This window comes from Moschus berezovskii, chromosome 11 (assembly GCF_049115385.1).
Source record: "Moschus berezovskii isolate FMDL1 chromosome 11, NW_MosBer_1.0, whole genome shotgun sequence".
In the NCBI taxonomy this organism is placed as follows: Eukaryota; Metazoa; Chordata; class Mammalia; order Artiodactyla; family Moschidae; genus Moschus; species Moschus berezovskii.
In genome coordinates this window covers 108,936,952-108,958,595 of record NC_142470.1, presented here as the reverse complement: position 1 = coordinate 108,958,595, position 21,644 = coordinate 108,936,952, and the positions used below count along the sequence as shown (strand labels likewise).

At 39.8% G+C, this 21,644-nt stretch overlaps 1 protein-coding gene and 1 pseudogene across 1 annotated transcript in view; one reads left to right on the top strand and one right to left on the bottom strand.

Annotated features, from left to right (window-relative positions):
* LOC148776264 (liprin-alpha-1-like) overlaps positions 1-21,644 on the bottom strand; it is a 141,669-nt gene that overhangs the window by 96,757 nt on the left and 23,268 nt on the right. The gene's annotated exons all lie outside the window — the stretch shown is intronic.
* LOC148776266 (large ribosomal subunit protein eL21 pseudogene) lies at positions 15,263-15,844 on the top strand (annotated as a pseudogene).

Genomic DNA, 21,644 nt, shown 5'->3' with positions numbered 1-21,644 from the left:
TTACTTCTGTATACCCATAGAAACTGAATGCCTAGCCACCCCAGCCACTTCAGACCTGGATTCTAGTAGCCCACGCTTTTATCTCCAGTCATCATTTTGCATTTCTATTCTACAAATTAGCTTATTTTGTCTTTTAGGCTGACTCTGTTTAAAAATTCCCTTATTACACTTTATCTCTAACCGGCGCATGATTATAGCTGGACTGGTCCATACAGTCAAAGATATGATCTTTCCAGTACTCATGTACAGCTGTTAGAGTTGGACCATATATAAGTTTGAGTGCCAAAGAATTGATGCTTTAGTTCATTGTGGTGTTGAAGAAGCTTCTTGAGAGTCCCCTTGACTTCAAGGACATCAAACCAGTCAATCCTAAAGGAAATCAACCCTGAGTATTCAGTGGAAGGACTGATGCTGAAGCTCCAATACTTTGGACACTTGATGTGAAGAACCGACTCACTGGCAAAGACCCTGATGCTGACAAAGACTGAAGAGAAAAGGAGAAGCAGGTAGCAGAGGATGAGACCGTTAGACAGCATCACTGACTTCATGCATATGAAGGTGAGCAAACTCGATGAGACGGGGAGCCTGGTGGGCTGCAGTCCACGGGGTTGCAAAGAGTCAGACACGACTTAGCAAATGAACAACTACTCACAGATGACAATACCATTTACTGAATGGAAATAATTGGGGATGGAATGCAGGAACAGTGACAGGGTTTAAGAAGAAAAATTAAGAATTGTATTTCAGACACGTTGAGTTGGAGATGTCATATAAACAGATACACGTCGCAGTTCAGAAGAAAAGTTGACCTATATAATCCAAAGTATGGGACTGAATACGTTTACCCAGAAAAGGAGGAGAGGAGAAAAAGGGAACTTGGGGGAGAAACCGCATCCGATGACTCCTTCAGTACTTTTTAACTGCATTGTATTATCTTTCATAAATTAGAAATACTGTCCATATATCACAAATGCTTATATTAAAGGAGTGCTAAAAACAAAATCAGTAATAACAGCAACAACCAAAACCTTCAACTGAGCAAGACAGTAAAGAGGAGAATTGTAGGTCAGAAGGTTGTAACGTGGGACATTGTGTATTACACGGTTCTGGTTAAAGCCAAATCCCCAGGGAAGACAAGTCAGTACCTGCCATGATAACGATACAGTGAGAAAGCAACTCAAGCTAAACAGAAAGAGACTCATAGACTTTGAAAATAAACTTACAGTTACAAAAGGGAAAAAGTGGAAAGGAGGGATAAATTGGGTTTGGGATTAACAGATACACATTACTGTATATAAAACAGAGAATCAACAACTGCACTCAATATTCTGTAATAACCTATATGGGGAAAGAATAGAAGAAGAATGGATATCTGTACATGCATAACTGAATCGCCTTGCGGTACACCTGAAACTAGCACAGTATCATAAATCAACATTACTCCAATATAAAATAAAGTTAAATTTTAAAATACCACCTTAACAGTGGAAAAGCCTCATCTGATGTATTTCTTCGGTCTCTTTACTGGGAACTGATGGAGAATCCCCAGCAGAAAAGGCAGACAATCCGCCTCCACCACTATCCCTATATCTTGGTCATCGTCCTTTTTCTACAACTGCCTGCCTCGCTGTGAAGAGCCTACTTTTCCTATCTTTTCAACAACCAGTCTCCACTAACAACACTCTAATGTCAATCAACAGAATTTTGCAACGTGACTTTATTTCAACACAATATGGAAAATATTTTCCCAATTTAGATCCATCATCTACCAAAGATGCTGGGGCTTAAATTCTTTTTAATTAAATAGAAAAAATTATTCACGCTAAAGTGGGAAAAAAGCCTCACAGAATAAGAAAAACACCAAGGATATATGTATCGTTATTGTGGTGGCCTAAGTACAATTATTGTTTCTGAGACTTTGGCTCTGAATCAGGTAGGCAGAGTCTTTGGCTTCTCTCCCGATCAAGTGGAATCCATTCAAGTGGAGTCACAGGTAGGGGATGGAGCCATCACCATAGCCTCTCTCTCCCCACACACCAGCATCGGCAGCTGGACAATAGGCTGGCCCATCAAACACCTGACACACTGAACTACAGAGTAGGACCCCACCCAGGGTGCCACGTTAAGTGCCAGAGGCGCCAACCTACAGACTAGGATTCTAGCCAGGGGGGCCCCTCTATGTGCCTGACACACCGAACAACAGAGAAGGACCCCAGGCAAGGTAGCCCTCTAAGTGTTCGAGCAGGCGGAGCTAAGGTAGAATGGCCAAAGAGGCCTTTCGATCGCCGGCTACAAGAGGCTCTGATAGGGACGTAACTCTGGCAGCGGAGGAAGTCCGTATCCTTGCACACTAGGCACTGCCAGGGTCCCTGCAACCCAAGCAGCTGCACCACCTTCAAGTTCAACTCTCACTGGGGCAGAGCTGCCACAGGCAGCTGTCCGCTATCTTGCGTCTACGCCCACAGGGTCGCTTCAGTCCTGTCCAACTCTTTGCTGTCCTGTAAACTGTGACCTGCCAGGCATCTCTGTCAGGGAGGAGGGGCGTTCTCCAGACAAGAATACTGGAGCGTATTGGCCAATACTGGTTGCCATACCCTTCTAGAGCACTGTACGTCCTGCTGCCCTCGTCGCCAACTCCCCTGAGTACCTGGTGCTGCCAGAACCCCTGCAACCCAAGCAGAGGAACCACCTCCACACCTGGCCTTCACAGGGGCAAACCCAAGTCCTCCAGGGCAGCCGCAGGAGCAAACCCCAGTGGAGGACCACATGTATAGGTGGAAATAAAACCACAACTGGAACCCAGGGGCAGTGTGGCTAAGGAAGAAGACCTAAAACCTTCCCACCAGCTGTACAAGCTACAGATTAAATCCACACGATCAATTAGGCAGACTCTGTGTCTATGGAATATATAAAAGGTCATTGAGAACTCCCACAAAAGAAAACTCACTAGTTCTGATAGCTTTGGACACTGGAGGCAAGAACACACAGGAGTTGGACCAGATTAGAATCTAAGCTGCCCCCACAGCAGGTCCAGAGATCAGCACAGTGCTGGAGGGCATCCTAGGGAGGTAAAAGTGGACTGTGACTCCCAGCGAGGGAAAGGACGCTGACAGCAATGACTCAAGAAAAACATTTATTATTCTTATTTTTTGGCTTCTTCTGTAGATTCTTTTGGCTTTTTTCTTCTTTTTCTCCTTCCCTGCACCCCCTCTGTTGGAGCTGTCGATTTTACTGGCACTATGAAATCCAATGGATGCAGAAAAAGCCTTTGACAAAATTTAGCACCCATTTATGATTAAAACTTCAAAAAATGGGCACAGAAGGAACTTTCCTCAACCTAGTAAAGGGCATATATGATAAGTCTACAGCAAACATTATTCTCAATGGTGAAAAACTGAAAGCATTCCCCCTAAGATCAGGGACAACATAAGGGTGTCCACTTTCACCACTATTATTCAAAATAGTTCTGGAAGTCCTAGCTACAGCAATCAGAGAAGAAAAAGAAATAAAAGGAATTCAGATCAGAAAAGAAGAAGTACAGCTCTCACTGTTTACAGATGACATGATACTGTACATAGAAAACCCTAAAGACAGTATCAGAAAATGACTAGAGCTAATCAGTGAATTTAGCAAAGTTGCAGGACACAAAATCAATACACAGAAATCACTTGCATTTCTATATACTAACAATGAAAAATCAGAAAGAGAAACTAAGGAATCAATCCCATTCACCACCGCAACAAAAACAATTAAATATCTAGGAATAAACTTACCTAAGCAGACAAAAGAACTGTACACAGAAAAGTATAAGACACTGGTGAAAGAAATCAAAGATGACACAAACAGATGGAGAGATATTCCATGTTTCTGGGTAGGAAGAGTCAATACTGTGAAAATGACTATACTACCAAACACAATCTACAGACTCAACGTGATCCCTATCAAATTACCAATGGCATTTTTCACAGAACTAGCACAAAAAACTGCACAATTCATATGGAAACACAAAAGATCCCAAACAGCCAAAGCAGTCCTGACAAAGAATGGAGTTGGAGGAATCAACCTTCCTGACTTCAGATTATACTACAAAGCTACAGTCATCAAGATAGTATGGTACTGGCACAAAAATAGAAATATAGACTGATGGAACAAGAGAGAAAGCCCGAAATAAACCCAAGCACCTATGGGTACCTTATTTTTGACAAAGGAGGCAAGAATTTACGATGGGGCAAAGACGGGCTCTTCAATAAACGGGGCTGGGAAAACTGGACAGCTACATGTAAAATAATGAAATTAGAACACTTCTAACACCTACAAAAAGATAAACTCAAAATGGATTAAAGACCTAAATGTAAGATCAGAAACTATAAAACTCTTAGAAGAAAACATAGGCAGAACACTCAATGACGTAAATCAAAGCAAGATACTCTATGACCCACCTCCTAGAGTAATGGAAATAAAAACAAAAGTGAACAAGTGGAAACTGATTAAACTTGAAATCCTTTGCACAGCAAAGGAAACGATAAGCAAGGTGAAAAGACAGCCCTCAGAATGGGAGAAAACAATAGCAAATGAAATAACTGACAAAGGATTAATTTCCAAAATATACAAGCAGCTCCTACAACTCAATGCCAGAAAAACAAACAACCCAAACAAAACGTGGGAAAAAGACCTAAACAGACATTTCTCCAAAGAAGACATACAGATGGATAACAAACACATGAAAAGATGCTCAACACTGCTCATTATTAGAGAAATGCAAATCAAAATTACAATGAGATATCACCTCACAGCGGCCAGAACGGCCATCATCAAAAACATCTACAAACAATAAATGCCGAGAGTGTGTGGAGGAAAGGGAACACTCTTGCACTGTTGATGGGAATGTAAATTGATACAGCCACTATGGAAGACGGTATGGAGACTCCTTAAAAAATTAGGAATAAAACCGCCATATGACCCAGCAATCCCACTCCTAGGCATATACCCTGAGGAAACCAAAGTTGAAAGAGACCCATGTATCCCATTGTTCACTGCAGCAACCTAGTTGTCCACTGATAGATGAATGGATAAAGAAATTGTGGTACATATGCACAATGGAATATGACTCAGCCATCAAAAGGAAGGCATCTGAGTCAGTTCTAATGAGGTGGATGAACCTAGAAGCTATCACACAGAGTGAAGTGAGTAAGAAAGACAAAGACAAATATTGTATTCGAATGCATATATATGGAATCTAGAAAAGCACTACTGAAGAATCTATTTATAGGGCAACAACGGAGAAACAGACATGGAGAAGACACTTATGGACATGGGGAGAGGGTAGGAGAGGATGAGACATTCTTCACCACCTCAAATTCTATTTCATTATGCCTATGTTAGGGCCCAAGAAATCTGCATTTTGACAGTTTTCCAGACTTGAGAAAGCATCACACGCACAGTACAGAAAAAATCAGGGACGTGCTGCAGACATTCTCACATGATCGCAAGTACTGTTCTCATGAACTTCCTGCATTTTCAGTTTTCTTGGCAGCACCAGTTTCTAAGCCTTCAGACTCCCATCAACTAGATATTCAGTAGTTGCATGGATCAAATCGTTTCCAAGAAACTGTCACTGATATTAAGTTTGCCAAATACATGTATAAGCTTATACTGAAGCTGATTAATACAAACCGTTTTCTTCACAAGGCTTGGATTATAAAGAGAAATGACAGAAACTCACTGCACAGAGGCATTTATTAGAACTCTGCAGTAAGCCAGGGCTTTAAGAGAAAAACACCTAAAAAACACTCTATCCTTGAGTTCAAAAGAAGGCACAAACTTGTAAACACAATACAAGATACAGCAGCATGACATATGAAGCAATCAAAATTATGAAAGACTTCATGTCAGTCCCTCAACACAGGATTTTTGAATCAGTATTTGCCTGTACTGGCAGTATGGCAATCAGTATTCTAACAAAAAATGCGAGCAAAGGCACAGAGGTTCAAACAGGGTGTGTGTAGTGTTGCTGGGGCACGAAGAGCGCATGAACTGTAAGCACAAGAGGTAAGCACTTTCAGAAACATGTGTATGCGTGTGTGTGTAAACACTGACAAACATATCAATGGACACATCTCTACATCCAACCACCAACTCATCACAGACACACTCCTTACTTTCTAATCCTTCCAAAACCAAACTCTTGATTTCCACTCCTTAGTTTCTCCATTTTCACAAATGGTAATCCCACTCTTCTAGTTGCTCAGGCCGAAACCCTTGGGGTTCTCCTTGAAACTGCTTCTGAGTATCCACCTCACAACCTACCAGCACTTCTTGTCATTCGATTTCGCAACGTATCTAGAATCTGACCACTTTCCACATCCTCCACAGCATCCACCCAGTTTGAGCGATTAGTACCTCATCCTTGGATTTCTGGAGTGGCTTCCACTTCATCTCCATTTGTACACAAGAACCAGGGTGATTCTTTAAAGACATGCCACCCCTGTGCTCATGATCATGTCTCTTCTGCTCAACATCTTCTGACTCACTCAGAATCAAATCCAAATTCCATAAAGGAGCTCTAAAGACACCTCCCAACCCCAGTGCTTTCTGATTGAATTTCCTTCCCTTCTCCCTTACTCACACGGCTCGAGCCTCTGTGGTGTCCCCGTTGTTCTGTGAATATAACCAGCACGCTTCCACTTCAGAGCCTCTGCACTTGTTGCTCTGCTTCCTCTGCCTGGACCGATCTTCCCTAGATATCTGTATCATTTGTTCTCTCATTTCATTCACGTCCCTGTCACACTGTCTCCTTATTAAAAAAGGACTTCCCTAATGTCACCTAACTCTATTCTTTCTTATTGGCAGTCACTGCTATCTGACATTATCTGCTTATCTATATTCTACCATTACAGCCATCACTTGAACTGTAGCTCCATTAGAACAGACCAGGTTTTGTTCACTACTCATCTCCACTATCTGGAGTAGTGTCTAGCACATGCTGCTGCTGCTGCTCAATCACTTCAGTCACGTCACACTCTGTGTGACCCCACAGACGGCAGCCCACTAGGGTCACCCCGTCCCTGGGATTCTCCAGGCAAGAACTCTGGAGTGGGTTGCCATTTCCTTCTCCAATGCATGAAAGTGAAAAGTGAAAATGAAGTCGCTCAGCTGTGTCCGACTCTTAGTGACCCCATGGACTGCAGCCCACCAGGCTCCTCCGCCCATGGGATTTTCCAGGCAAGAGTACTGGAGTGGGTTGCCACTGCCTTCTCCGGTCAAGCACATGGAAGACATCCAATTGATATTTGCTGAATGGATGACTGTTGACTAAATATATTCATATGGCCCTTACCCAACTTAACAGCTTCCCTGGTGGCTCAACTGGTAAAGAACCTGCCTGCTACTGCAGGAGACACAAGAGACGTGGGTTCGATCCTGGGGTCGGAAAGATTCCCTGGAAAAGGAAATGGCAACCCACTCCAATATTCTTGCCTGGAAAATTTCATGCATGGACAGAGGAGTCTGGTGGGCTATATATATAGTCCACGGGGTCTCAAAAAGTTCTACATGACTGAGCGCTCACCCCACATACAAGTTAATTAGAAAGATGACTAGAAGGAGTATGGAAGACATTTGAGCTGTACAAAATTGAGAGCAGAGATATCCGATGAGCCATAACTAAAACCAGATCAGGCAGTGAGAATGAGACAGCTGTGAAATTAGTTAAATAAAAGCAACAGAATCTACAACTGACTGGATGTGGGAGCTTGGGTCAATGAAGGAGGAATATGCCTTCTAGGAATTAAAAAAAATAAAATGAGCAAGAAGTAAAATCAATTTTAGACATGTTGAAGTTGAGGTACTTGAGACAAATTCAGGTTAGGATATCCAATGGCTGCTTGTTAGGCAGATTTGGAACTTACCAGAAAGATGACAAGGGTATAGATTTGGATTTAGGAGGCATCAGCGTGTGGGGAATGGTTAAAATCAGTGAGATGAAATTATCCAGAGGAAACATGTAGAATCAAAAAGAACAGAAACAGATTGCTAAGAAGCACCAGGAAGAAGAAGATGCAAGAAAGGAAATTGAGAAGGACTGGACTGAGTGACATGTAGCAGACTAGCAGACCACAATAGTGTGCACAAAATGCTGAAGTGATTTTCAGGGAAGGAGGACAGACTGAGGTTGAGGGGAGTAAGGGTCACATAAGGAATGACTGTGAAATGAAATATAGGTATGAAGTGAGTGACGTAGATTTGGCATAAGTGCTGGGGAGAATGAATAGAAACTTTCCCGTTGACCACACTGAAAACTGACTAAAGACAAAGAGCAAACAGAGCAGCTATGGTTTAAACTGTCTAGCAACAGGAGAATGGATAAGCCAAATATAGTAATCTATACAATGGAAGACAAGAAAAAGGAAAGAACTATTAATGAACACAAAACCATTAATGAGTCTTGAAAACAGAGCAAAGAAGAGCACTCTTCACTCAAGCACAATGAGTTATACACGTATGGCTTCATTTGTATGAAGCTCTAGAATACACACAGTGACCATCTAGGAAGGATACTAAACAGCAGTTGCCTCCAGAGGATGGCACAGACATGGGCTGACTAGCAAGGAGCATGAGAGCGTGAGGCAATGGTAATGATCAGGTTCTACACCCTTCTAAGGATTTGGCTTTCTAAGCTGCAGGTTTTTAATCAAAACTCAGGTGCTGTCTTTAGATCTGTGCATTTCCTTGTAAAGTTTTAAACGGAAGAAAAAAAAAAACACTACAGACAAATGTTTGGTGAAGGACCTAATAAAATATTTGTGAGGACAGTAACTGTTGTCTCTCTTTTATTTTTAAATACACTCAAAGAGTAATGTAGATTAGTAGATCAGTAGAGGGATGGACAGATGTGATAAAGCAAATATAATAAAACAATGATAGAATTTGGACTGTAATAAAAAAAAAGGTGTTGCTATGATTTAAATAATTAAATATGCAGCATAATTAACTTGTAATAAATTAGTTGAATTGGTCCAGCTAGAGATCTGAACAAGCACAGTAGATGGAATAAGTTGAAATTGTTAGCAAAAGTACTATTTTATGTGACAGACAACAAAGTTTAACCTAAGTAAGAAAAGAAATGAGATCAGGAAGGGAGCTATTAGGAAAGCTGAGGTCAAACCCCATAACTTTGGGGTATCCATAAAACTGAAGAAGAGGTACAGTATGAACAAGGATATGAGAGATTTGGAAGAATGAAAGGTTATTATGAGAGATCAGTTTGTCAGAAGTTAAGGAAGAATTCAGAGTTAGGCAACTCCAGGCAAAATACTGAGGACATAAAACAGATTTAATACTAACAAAACAGAGATCATAATGACATTTCTATAACTGTACATAATCTATTAAAATAAAAAGACCACTAAACAATTGTAGTTAGACACAAAACTTAAAATAGGATTCCTGCCAAGGTAATTCATAACTGTTGTTATAAATACCAATAAATTTAGATTTCTAAAAGAGGAACGATAAATACTATAAGGTTTTGGGGAGACAGTGGATGAATGGTTTGATGGGTCTAGACAAGAGAGTATGTCAAACAGGTGAAAAACAGAGTAGACAAAGAAAGCCAGCTGTCAGTGAACTGACTACAAGTAACTAACACATGTTTTAAGTTTCTCCATCTATCAAATGACAGTGACAACGTGGGCTTTTTACCTATCTCCAAGGGCTATTGACAGATGATAAATAAAATTGATTTTAAACATGAAGGAGAATTAAGTGTTCTGTGCAGCACTGCCCATAATAGCAAACCCTTGGAAATAACTTAAATGACCATCAGTAGAAGATGGCTAAGTAACTACAGATAGTAGTATTAACACAATTGGCCATTACACAGCAATTAAGAGGAAAGAACCAGGCTAACAAATATAAACAACAGATACAGATATAAACACAGATACATGTACAACATTATATATTTATATATATATATGGAACGTAAAAAAGCATAGAATGTTGCTTATGGATATGCTTGTGATGTACACTAAGAGTGTAAAAACAAACACAAGAAGAATTAACGACAGATTCAACACTGATGATCTCATCTCTGGGGAGAAAAGAAGGAAATGAAATCAAGATGAATACTAACGAAGGAATCTTCAACTCTACCTGTACTGTTTTATTTCTTTAAAAAAGAAATCTGGGGCATTCCCTGGTGGTCCAATGGTTAGGACTTGGTATTCTCATTGTCTGGGCCCCAGGTTCCATCCTTAGTTGGGGGAACTAAGATCCTGCAAGCCATGTGGGATCTTGGGTGTGGCCAAAAAAAAGTCTGAAGCAAACACTGCAAAATATTATTGGACAAAGCTAGACAGTAAGAGCTTTATAGGTATTCATCTATGCTTTATCCTTGAAACATTTAAGAACACGAAAAGGCACAACATTATAGTATAAAAAAATGCAGTATTACTACCATACACGTTATTACTAACAATTATGTTCTCTTAAACAAATCTATAAGACTGTCAGGTAAATGTCCTCAAACCTTTAGGAAATGCTTACAATCTATATATTGGAAGTGATTTGAAAAGTATCTGACATTTTCTGGGTCTGGGTATGGTAATACATGATAGTAAAACAGAACAAAGGGACTTCCCTGGCAGTCCAGTGGTTGACTCCGTGCTTCCAGTGCAGAGGCCACGGGTTCTATCTCTGATCAGGGAACTAAGATCCCACGTTGCATGATCAAAAAACCAACATTGAAAAAAAGGAAGAAAAACAGAAATGACAGAACTACTGTAGTCAATAACACCGAAATCATAAAGATATTTGAGTCCCATTAAGTCATTAGAGATATTTAATAATGAGGCAACAAATGATTATGTTCTCTATATCTTCTAATGCTTTATAAATGGCATTACTTTTATAACCAGAAAAAAAAAAAAACTAAGGGAAAGATATCAAACAATCAATATCTTATGTTTTTCTTAATTACTTTAAAATTTTCTTCACTGAAATGTTTTTCTTTTTCCACCTTTTTCATTTTATTCCAAATTCCTAAGGAAATGAACAGCTCTGAGGCATGAAACTTCTGTTCAAAATTATAAGTAATATACACACTTCGAAAAGTTCTTAAAAACTGATGAACTAGAAGACAAATAATTTTAAATATGCTGCAAAAGAAGCAATGGTCCATGAAAAATCTATGATTTTCGCACCTACTGCATTCCATATCTTCAGGCCAAGGAACACCAAACAGCTCCATGAGCCTCGAGCACTCACTGTGAGCCCACTGACAGAGCCTGCGGCAGGGAAGTGTGACACGTCCGTACTCCACACAGATAGAATAACAGAGCGCACAGAGAGATGGCGGAAATCCCGACAGAAGTCCAAATTCACCCCAGGGCGGAATGGCTGGGAAAAAGTCCAAACCAAATCATTAGATGGAGAGTTGTATACAAGTCAAAGTTTTCTTCACATATAATATGGCAATATTCTTGGTTTTTTCTGTTTTAGAAGATTTCTGAAGGCAATTAAAATTTTCTGAAGGGAAGTTTTTGTTTTTCTCAACAAAACCCTCTTCACCCTACCCCTAGAGATTCTGATTTGGTTAAGTATGAGGTGTATTGCAGAATCTATACGGATATTTTAATTATTACAGGTGATATTAATGAAAAGGCCTGGCTGAGAACGACAAATAACAATACATACAGTCCATTTTACATAGAAAACCCCACAAAAGATACGTGTCAAATGCTCAGAAACCTGATTACTGCTTGGTAATGGGATTACAAGAGATTTCAAATTTGTTTTTCTTAAGTACTTCAATTTCTGTATTTTTGCCAACTAACATGTATCAATAGGAAAGGAGGACAAAAAATGAAAGGAGAGGGTAGGAGAGGAAGAGCAGTCGTTATACACAGTGGGACACATTTTGAGGTGGCAGGTAAAGGAAGAGATATCACTTTGGTCTCATATTTTCCTGTTCTTTTTACATTAAAAGCAAAATTTAAAAACACACATTAGAGTTCTTTGAACTCTGAAATCACATGATGTAAACAGAGCTAACACTGTAAGCTGATATTAAGGAAACAAAAAGAAAAAATAGTGGCCCCAAACATAAAACCATACTAAAATCATCAATTATCCCAAGAAATGTACATCTGGGCTTTTGACTACCAAATATTTTTTTCACATGTTTATATAATCAGTTTCAGAGTCATTGCTGACTTTTACCTCGTAACATATTCTCACCACAAGGCCTTTCCACTAAGACTCAATTTATTTCTACATTGATATAAAACATTTTCCAGAAGCCTTCTATACACAACGCCGTCACAAAACCGAGCGTCACTTAGAGAAACTTGTGTTCAAAGAAGTTAACTGTGTAAGAGATGTGATAAATGATACATAACTATATGGGACAATCACTTTACCACTTATTATCACTATTACTACATAGTATATAGTAATATATAAAATAACACTACATATAATAGTATATATATACACTATATATAAGAATATAACATATATTTATATATAATAACATATAACAAACTATATGCAACCAGCACTTCCAAGCATGAAGAAATCATTTTAAATGAATAACTTTAAATTAAATCAATGTTCCCATCAAGAACAACTTCAAAATATAGGAAAAGTTTTAAAGTAACTCTTGAAGGCTACCAGAGAACTACTGAAGGAAAAGAACTAGACAGACCAGGAATCAGAGAGCAGGAAAGCAGGCAGAGGTGGCCCGATAAGCGAGGCCACTTCTCCAAGGAGGTATCTGCTGAACCTGGGTGTAAGGCAAGAGACTGAGATGCAACTTTTGCCCAGGCTGATGCTAGAGAACCAAGAAACCAGCAGGGCTCTGGTAGTCGTGCAAGACCGTAGACAGTACATGTATATATATAACTGAATCACCTTGCTGTACCCCCTGAAACTAACACAACACTGTATCGATGATGCTCCAATATAAAATAAAAAGTAGAAGGAAAAAAAAGACTACAGACAAAATTCAAAACAAAAGGGACAAATGGGTGAACAGGGAAGTTCCGAGGTTTGGGCCTGACACAGAGCTAATTTTCCCTTCAAGATATTTAAAAAGTCTGGAAATGCATAGGGCAGGAGGTTAGGAAGCTAAGCACAATGCCTCTGAAAAGCAGAGTGGAGATTTTGGCAGTGTTATCAGTATGAGGAAACATAAATTAGAGGCTCAAGTCCAGCTAGGGGAAATGGGCATAACTCACTCGCAGCTGGAAGCCCCTCCCCTGAGTGACCACATGTCAGCAGTGGGGGCAAATGACAGGGAGGCAGAGGCCGGTCAAAACTGAAACCCAGCCTCAACTCAGCTCAGTCCCAAGACGGTACATGAGAAATATGTTTGAGAAAATAAAAGATGAAGGATTCCAGAAAATTGGAATCGATCATAAGAAGGACCAAATGGAAATTCTGTAAGTGAAATACATAAATGATGCTGTAAAGAGCTCATTAGATATACCAGAAGAAAGAACAGACAAAATGGAAAACAAGGCAATAGAAAATATCCAAACCAGAAGCACACAGACCAAAACCTACTGAAAAATACAGAAAAAGACATAGTAGATGTGTAAAACACACGATAATGTTTAGGATATACATAACTGGAACCTCAAAAGAGGTAAGAAAGAAGGAACAGAGGCAATATATAACAAGATGATGGTCAAGAATTTGTCAAAACTGATTAAAAGACAACCCATAGATCTGGAAACCGGCTCCAGTACTCTTGCCTGGAAAATCCTATGGACAGAGGAGCCTGGTAGGCTACAGTCCATGGGGTCACAATGAGTCGGACACGACTGAACGACTTCACTTTCACTTTTTTATAGATTCAAAAAGTTATGCAAATCCCCAGAAGAATATATACAAAAAACACACCTAAACATATCACATTTAAACTGTGGAAAACCAACGAAAAATATCGGAAAAACAACCGGTGGGGGGGAAAAACATACCTTACCTTCAACAGAACAACTACTGCTGGACTTTGGAATGCTAGAAAACAACAGAATGACTTATTCAAAGAACTAAGAGAAAACAACTGCTCACCATAATACTATGGTCAGCAGAAATACCCTTTAATAAGTGAAGGCAAAGTAAAGACATTTCTGGATAGGCAAAAACAGAAAAATTACTGGCCCAAACCTACACTAAAAGATAAAAGTAATCCAAGATGAAAATTCTAAAGGAATTAAAAGCCACAAATAGGTGAATGTGTGGGAAAATAGAAATGAATATTCTCTGTAAGGGCTTCCCTCGTGGCTCAGAGGTTAAAGCGTCTGCCTCTAATGCGGGAGACCCGGGTTCAATCCCTGGGTCGGGAAGATCCCCTGGAGAAGGAAACGGTAACCCACTCCAGTATTCTTGCCTGGAGAATCCCATGCACGGAGAAGCCTGGTAGGCTACAGTCCACGGGGTCGCAAAGAGTCGGACACGACTGAGCGACGGAACGGATTCTCTTAAAGACAAAACACAATGCCTTAAAGACATATAGAATACAAAATAATTATGTGTAATAACAAAATGATAAAGACAGGGGTCAGAGGAACACTAATGGGAGAGTGACCAAATTTATTATTTTTATTAGAATATTGTAAGTCAAGACTACATATCCTAATTTCTGGGGTAAGCAATACAAGAATGCACAACTAACTAGGTAATCAGAGAGAGAAACACAGTAATACAAAAGAAGTCAAGACAGGAGAGAGAAAAAGAAAAAGAGTTTGGAAACACTGAAATCGAATGACAAGATGGCGGATTTAACCCAAGTACCTCACCAACTGCATTATATATAAATGAACTACCGACTCCATAAGAGAGGAAGATTGCTGGACTAGGTACAAAAAAAGTTTGCTGACAGGAATGCAAAATGAGGCAACCACTATGGAAAACAATTTGGCGACTATCCAAGCAGTTAAACATAAAACTTTCACATGACCCTGCAATTCCACTCCTAGGAATTACCCCAAATAACTTTAAATCATGTCTAAGCAAAAATAACCCTGCTTATTTAACTTCTATGCAGAGTACATCATGCAAAATGCCAGACTCAACAAAGCACAAGCCGGACTCAAGACTGCCAGGAGAAATATCAATAACCTCGGATGCGCAGATGACAAGACCCTTATGGCAGAAAGCAAAGAACCAAAGAGCCTCTGGATGACAGTGAAAGAGCAAAGTGAAAAAGTCAGCTTATCCCGCCGTCTTCTCTCTCTCCCCCGGCCCCTCAGGCTAATTCGCCAAAACGACCAACACAAAGGGAAAGAGGAGGGGCACCCGCTACATGTTCTCTAGGCCTTTTAGAAAACACGGAGTTGTTCCTTTGGCCACAGACGTGCGAATCTACAAGAAGGGGCATATTGTAGATATCAAGGGAATGGGTACTGTTCAACAAGGAATGCCCCACAAATGTTACCATGGCAAAACTGGGAGAGTTTACAATCACCCAGCATGCTGTTGGCATCACTGTAAACAAACAAGTTAAGGGCAAGATTCTTGCCAAGAGAATTAATGTGCGTATCGAGCATATTAAGCACTCTAAGAGCCGAGATAGCTTTCTGAAACGTGTGAAGGAAAACGATCAGAAAAAGAAGGAAGCCAAAGAGAAAGGGACTTGGGTTCAGCTGAAGCGCCAGCCTGCTCCACCCAGAGAAGCACACTTTGTGAGGACCAATGGAAAGGAACCCGAAATGTTGGAGCCCATTCCCTATGAATTCATGGCCTGATGGGTGTAAAAATAAAGACCTGGACTGTAAAAAAACAAAACAACAACAACAAAAAATCTTGGCTTAAAACATAACATTCAGAAAACTAAGACCACGACATCTAGTCCCATCACTTCATGGCAAGTAGACAGGGAAACATTGGAAACCGTGAGAGACTATTTTGGGGGGCTCCCAAATCACTGCAGATGGTTACTGCAGCCATGAAATTAAGATCACTTGCTCCTTGGAAGAAAAGTTATGACCATCCTAGATGGCATATTAAAAAGCAGAGACATCACTTGCCAACAAAGGTCCGTCTAGTCAAAGCTATCGGTTTTCAGGTAGTCATGTATGGATGCGAGAGTTGAACTATAAAGAAAGCTGAGTAGCGAAGAATTGACGCTTTTGAACTGTGGTGTTGGAGAAGACTCTTGAGAGTCCCTTGGACAGAAAGGAGATCAAACCACTCTATCATAAAGGAAATCCATCCTGAATACTCATTGGAAGGACTGATACTGAAGCTGAAACTCCAATACTTTGGCCACCTAATGGGAAGAACTGACTCATTGGGAAAGATCCTGATGCTGGGAAAGACTGAAGGCAGGAGGAGAAGGGGACGACAGAGGATGAGATGGTTGGATGGCATCACCGACTAAATGCACAGGAGTTTGAGCAAGCTCTGGGAGTTGGTGATGGACAGGGAGGCCTGGCACGCTACAGTCCATGGGGTTGCAAAGAGTTGGACACGACTGAGCGACTGACCTGAACTGAAGCAAAAATGTGCGTATGAATGTTCATAACAGAGTAGTGTTATTCATAATTACCAAAAAGAGCAAAATAAAGCAAAAGCAAGCAAAGGAAAGGAAATAATAAAGAAGAGAAGTCAATGACACTAAAATCAGAAAATCAATTTTTTTAAAAATATCACTCAACCCAAGAGATGGTTCTTTGAAAACTTTAGTACAATTGATAAGGTTCTAGTACGAATGACTTAAAAAGACAGAGAAACACAACTTAACCAATTTCAAGAATGAAAAAGAGGGTATCACTAGAGACTGTACCGACATTAAAAATATAATAAGGAAGGACTTTCCTAGTGGCCCAGTGGCGAAGAATCCGCCTGCCAATGCAGGGGACACAGGTTCGATCCCTGGTCCAGGAAGATCCCTCATGCTTCAGAGTGGCATGCCCATGTGCCACAACTACTGAAGCCCACACTCTAAAGCCCAGGCTCTCCAACAAGAGAAGCCAGCACAATGAAAAGCCTCAAAGAAAGAGTAGCCCCGACACTCTGCAACTAGGGAAAGACTGCACGCAGCAATGACAACCTGGCACAGCCAAAACTAACTTTCACTTTCCAATAAAAATGCTAAAAATATATAAGTAATATTACAAACAACTCTATGAATATAAACCAGACAATTCAGATGAAGTAGACCAATTCTTCATAAGTCAAACTACCAAAACTCACCCAAGATGAAACTGATAATCTGAACAGTCCTATAACTATTCGACAAATTGAATTTGTAGTTTAAAATCTCCTGAAAAAAGATATTCAGGCCTGATGCTTTCACTGGTAAAAATCTAACAATTTTAAAAGAATACCAATTCTACACAATCTCTTCCAGAAAACAGCAGAGAACTAATGCGAACAAATTCTGTGAACTTCGGATTATTTGATATTCAGTTCAGTTCAGTTGCTCAGTTGTGTCCAACTCTTTGAGACCCCGTAGACTGCAGCAAGCCAGGTATCCCTGTCCATCACCAACTCCCAGAGTTTACTTAAACTCATGTCCACTGAGTTGGTGATGCCATCCAACCATCTCATCCTCTGTCGTCCCCTTCTCCTCCCACCTTTGATCTTTCCCAGTATTAGGGTCTTTCCCAATGAGTCACTTCTTCCCATCAGGTGGCCAAACAATCTTGCTATGGAGCCAAACAATCTTGCTATACCAAAGAACAGCAAGGAGAGATAAGAGATCACTTCCTCAGTGATCAGTGCAAAGAAATAGAGGAAAACATTAGAATGGGAAAGACTAGAGATCTCTTCAAGAAAACTGGAGATACCAAGGGAACATTTCATCCAAAGATGGGCTCAATAAAGCACGGAAATGGTACGGACCTAACAGAAGCAGAAGATATTAAGAAGAGGTGGCAAGAATACACAGAAGAATTCTTTAATATTAAAGCAAAACAAGTGTGTCAGTCGCTCAGTCATATCTGACTCTTTGAGATCTCATGGACTGCAGCCCAACAGTCTCCTCTGTCCATGGAAAGCTCCAGGCAAGAATACTGGAGTGGGATGCCATTCCCTTCTCCAGGGGATCTTCCTGACCCAGGAATTGAACCTGTGTCTCCTGCATTGCAGGCAGAGTCTTTACTTTCTGAGTCACCAAGGAAGCCCAACAAAGATAATACAAAAGATGAAAACTGTAGACTAATACCACCCCCTTAAAAAATGCAAAAATCCTTCATAAAATAGTAGGAAATCAAGTCCAAAAATACATGAAAACCATTATACAACACCGTAACTTAGTAGGATTTGTTCCAGAAATCCAAAACTGGTTCAATATTCCAACATCAATGTAATCCACCAAATCAACAGGCTAACATAACAAAGAGAAAAATCACACGATCATACCAAATGATGCCAAAAAAGCATTCATGATTTTAAAAGTTTTCAGCAGACTAGATATAGAAAGTAACTTCTTCACCTTGACAAAGTATATATACAAAAACCCTATGGTAAACATCATACTTTGTGGTGAAACACTGGATTTCTATATTCAACACTGGAAACAAGGGAAGAATGCCTAGTCCCACCACTCATATTCAGGAGAGTCCTAGAAGTCCCATCAGCACAAAACAAGAAAAGGAAACAGAAAGTGTAGAGACTGGAAAAAGAAAACTGTCCGTATTTGCATGTGACATTACTGTCTACATAGAACATCCCAAAGAATCTCAAAAAAACATTTTTAAATTAGTAACAACAACAAAAAACTAGTAAAATTTATTAGTCCTAGAATAAGTTCAACAAGATTGCAGAATACAAGAAAAACATACCTAAAAAATGAATTTCTGTATACAATTGTGCTTTTATATATATTGAACATGCAGAAACAAAATTAAAACAACACATTTATAATCCCATTTATTTTTTAAAAAAGAAACACCTGGGTATATACTTAACAAAACACATACGGCTTGTGTGCTGAAAGGAAGATATAAATAAATGAACAGATATATGTTTTATTAGTCTGCTAGGGCTGCTGTAACAAAGTCCCTCAAACTGAGTGGCTTAAACAACAGAAATTGATTGTGTCACATTTCTGGAAGCTAAAAGTCCGAGACCAAGGTGCTAGCAGAGCCACACTCCCTCTAAGGGTGATAGGGAAAGATATGTTCCAGGTATCTTTCTCAGCTTCTAGCTGCTCCTTGGCTCGTGGCAGCACACGCCTAGCTTCACACAGCATCCTCTCCATGCTTCTACACGCATCGACCCTCTATGCGCACCTGTGTCTAAAATGGCCTTTTCTAAGGACACCTGTCATATTGGAACAGGAGTCCCTCACTACTTCAGTATACATCTGTCTTAACTAATAACATTGAGAATGACCCTATTTTCAGATAAGGTCACATTCTGAGGTACTGGAGGTTAGGGTTTATTAGAGGCACTCAAGGGACTCCGCTGATGGCTCAGACAGTAAAGGATCTGCCTGCAATGCGGGAGACCCAGGTGCAATCCCTGGATCAGGAAGATCCCTTGGACAAGGGAATGGTTACCCACTCCAGTATTCTTCCCTGGAGAGAATTCCATGGAGAGAGAAGCCTGACGGGCTATACAGTCCATGGGGTCACAGAGAGTCAGACACGACTAACACTTTCACTTTTCAGGGGGACTCAAGTCAATCCACAGCAACACTGTTTATGGATTGGAAATTCAACATCTGACCTCTAGATTTAGTAACATTTCTGTCACAATCCAGTAACACTTTTAGTAGTTAAAGACAAGCTTATTCGAGATTTTATATGAAAAAAAAAGTAAAATAAATGAAACAATTTTGGAAAAAAAAAAGTGGGAAAAATCTTACTATCCAGTTTTAAGATTTACTATATAGCTAACAAAAATCAAGACACTGTGGTACTGGTGGTGAAATAGACGCAAAGATCAACAGGACAGAATAGAGAACCGAAATATAAATCTATACAAGGGCAGATAACGGATTTTTGAGGAAGAAGGAAAAGCAGTTCAATAGTGTAAGGACAGAGAGCCTTTCCAACAAATAGCGCTGAAGCTAGTGGCAAAAAAATAAAACTTACTTTATACAGATTAACTCAAAATTGATCATAGATTTAGATGTAAGACATAAAGGTATAAAACTTCAGAGAATTTGCAGACCAACTGAAGAGTTCTTATAAATGACACCAAACACGCAGTCTCTAAAAGGAAAAAAACTTGGTAAACTGGACTTTGTTAAAATTTAAGACTTCTATTCTCCTAGACTTTGTTAAAAGAATGAAAAAGCAAGCTATAGACGAGAATAAGCTATTTACAAACTACATTTCCAACAAAGGATTTGTATCTAGAATATATAAAGAACTCTCAAAGCTCAGAAGTCAAAAACAATTCAACTGAAAATGAACAACAGACATGAACAGACATTTGATCAAAGAAGATATATGAATGGCACATGAAAAGATGTCCAATATTATTAGCCATAAGGGAAATGCAAATTGAAATCACGTAAGATACCACATCATCTGAGAAAAGCTGAATAAAAAAGTGCAAATACCAAATGGTGGTAAGAATGCTGAGAACGTACGTCTCTCATACACTGCTGGTAGAATGTAAAACGGTAGAACTTCTATGAAAAATAATTGAGTAGTTTCTTAAAAATTCAAACACATGCTTATCATATAAGGCAGCAATCACACTCCTGGGCATTTATTTACCCAAAAGGAAAATTTATGTCTGCACAAAAGCCTGTATATGATTGTTCATAGCAGCTGTACTTGTAATAGCAAAAAGCTGGAAACAACTCAGTATCCTTCAGTGGATGATTAAACAAACGGCGGAACATCTCTATACCGGAATAGTACTCAGCAATTAAAAACAGTCACGACTGGTACATGAAACAACCTGGATGGATCTCAAGGGTATTATGCTAAATGAAAACAGTCAATCTCAAAAGATTATACACTGTATGATTCTATTTATATAACATTCTTGAAATGACAAAATTATAGGGACAGAGAACAAATTAGTCGTTGCCTGGGAATAGGAAAGGGTGGTAGGGAGAAAGGAAGCACAAGAAAGATGTGGTGATAAAAACAGTTCTGTATCGTTTTTGGTGTTTTGTTTTCTTTTTGCCACACTGCGGGTCTTGTGGGATCTCAGTTCCCCGACGAGGGATCTGAACTCCTGCCCCCTGCAGTGGAAGCACAGTATCCTAACCACTGGACTGCCAGGGAATTTCCACAGTATCTTAACCAAAGTGATGGCTACATGAACATATACATGTGATAAAAATGCACAGACAATAAAAATACATGTACATGTGCATATACAGACACAAAAATGAGTACATGTAAAAACTGGTGAAATGTGATAAAGGGCTAAAGAGTATACCAATGATAACTTTCCTTTTTTTTTTTTTTAGATCACCTGTGCCTTTAAATTTTTTTATTTATTTATTTGGCTGTGCTGGGTCTTCATTGCTGAGTACAGGCTTTCTCTAGCTGCAGGGAGTGGGGGCTACTCTCTAGTTGCATTGTGCAGGCTTCTCATCGCAGTGGCTTCTCTTGTTGCAGAACACAGGCTCTAGGGCATAGAAGCTTCAGTAGTTGTGGTACATGGGCTTAGCTGTCCCGAGGCATGTGGGATCGTCCTGGATCAGGGATCAAACTGGTGTC